The following is a 2,343-nucleotide window of genomic DNA, read 5'->3' on the forward strand; positions in this document are numbered from 1 at the left end:
AGTATTATTTTATTCTTTGGCATATTTCTCATTTGAGTGAATTTTCTTTAGTAGATTGCTGTCATTGTTTAAAAGGTCATGAAATTTTTCACAAGAATTTGTTAAATTATATTTCACACATAAAATGGCTTTCAAAGTCTCAACACTTAATTGTTGAGATTTTTCTGATGTCCACACTTTATTTACCATAGAAAAAATGCATTCTGTCACAGCATTAATTCCTGGTAAGGACAGTGTGTATCCCACAATTTTTAGTGCATTATTGTATGGAACATGGTTTGTTTCAAAATGATGAAATATTTATAACCATCTGTTCTCTATTGTGATTTTTGCTGATGCCCAAGAGTTAACCTTTTCCTTATCAATATATTTTTTTAATAATGATAACTTGTAAGTCGTTAAGTGTCACTTTCAAGGCCAGCACTAGACTTTTTGCTGCCACTATAAAATATAAATAATAGAGTACTGTCTGCTAAATTCATGAAATAAATAAATAAACCACTTACCTAAATTATCTGCATAGCTGATTTGTTGACATCACTTGTTTAACTAGCACTAGCACACAGTATGATGTGTATTGTCTGAGAGACAGTTACAAAATGTTTTCGTGGTTGCCAATGCCAAAAAATGCCATTGTTCATTAAGTCCAAACAATGGTGGTCGAATTCTAACAACTGATCAACAATGCGTACTTTGATAAGCAGTTCTCAATAATCAGTTCTCAACAATTATTTGTTATTATTAAAGTTTAACATTATAAAATTAACAAAAATAATATAAAAAACTCATATCCTGGTGAAATAGTCACATGGCAGTGTTGGGACCAGAATTGCCACTGAGAGACTACCACACACATGTAAAGACAAAAAGTGCTTTATTTTGCGAGCATATGCCTGGGCCACTCTTCCCTTCAGGGTGGCTAGAGGAAGGACGACCCCTAGTGAAACGAGCTGAGGTTTTTAAAGCGCATAGAGGAATTTCATCAGGTGTTTTCTCAGGCTGGGCTGCTATTGGCTGAGCTGTTTATGGTTAGAGACCCTGGGCGGGGGTGGGGGGGGGTGCTACTTGTTTCTTCCAGACAGTTTGGCTCCTTCTGAGCTAATTGTCCTTGCCTAGAAGGGAGGGAGGGAGCCAGTCTCCTTCTGATACTGATTCCACCTGGGCAACCTTGCCCAGGAGGGAAGTAGGGAGTTTACATTAGCCTTTTCATTTCCAAATGAAGTTACATTAGCCTCTTCATTCCCAAATGGAGTTACTTTAACCTTTTCAGCAGCTGAAAACCATATATTCCTTTCCCATTGTCCCCCTGTTCCCTAGTTTGTCATGCATTCTTTTAAAAAATCAGGACTTTTTTAAAACACCACAGGACACGGGACAAATTGTTAAAAATCAGGACTGTCTTGCCAAAAGCAAGATGTCTAGTCACCTTACTAGAATCAAAAAATATATATAAGAATAAGTGTTGGAGAAGGTGTGGAGAAATTGGAACCCTTATATACTGTTGCTGAGAATATAAACTGATGCAGCTGCTTTGGAAAATAGTCTGACAGTTCCTCAAATAATTTTTTTTTTGAGACAGAGTGTCACTATGTTGTCCTTTGGTAGAGTTGTGGCATCACAGCTCACAGAAACCTCAAACTTGGGCTTAAGTGATTCTCTTGCCTCAGCCTCCCAAGTAACTGGGACTATAGGCACCTGCCACAATGCCCGGCTATTTTTTTGTTGCAGTTGTCATTGTTGTTGAGTAAATGAATAAACATACATACAGTGGAACATCATTTGCCAGTAAAGAAGGAATGAATCACTGATACGTGCTACAACATGGATGAACCTAGAAACATTCTTCCAAGTGAAAGAAGCCAGTCACAAAAGATCACAGATTATACAATTCCATTTAGGTGAAATGTCTAGAATAGGGAAATCTATAGAGACAGAGAGTAAGGCAGTGGTTGGGAGAGCTGGCACTTGGGAGAATAGGGGTATGATAGCTGGAGAGCACAAGGCTTCTTTGTGAGGTGATGAAAATGTTTATAATTGATTAAGATGGCTCAGCCACTGAGCAGTAGTTAGGGTGCTAACCACATACCCCAAGGCTGGCAGGTTCAAACCCAGCCCAGGCCAGGTAAGCAACAATGACAACTGCAACAGAAAAATAGCCGAGCATTGTGGCAAGCGTCTGTGGTCCCAGCTACTCAGAAGGCTGAGGCAAGAGAATCACTTAAGCCCAAGAGTTTAAGGATCTGTGTGAGCTGTGATGCCATGGCACTTTACCAAGGGTGTCATAGTGAGACTCTGTCTCAAAAAAAATAATAGTAACAATAATAAAATAAAATTGATTGAGGT

Source organism: Otolemur garnettii, unplaced genomic scaffold (assembly GCF_000181295.1).
Source record: "Otolemur garnettii isolate 467f Iridium unplaced genomic scaffold, OtoGar3 scaffold00145, whole genome shotgun sequence".
Taxonomy (NCBI): domain Eukaryota; kingdom Metazoa; phylum Chordata; class Mammalia; order Primates; family Galagidae; genus Otolemur; species Otolemur garnettii.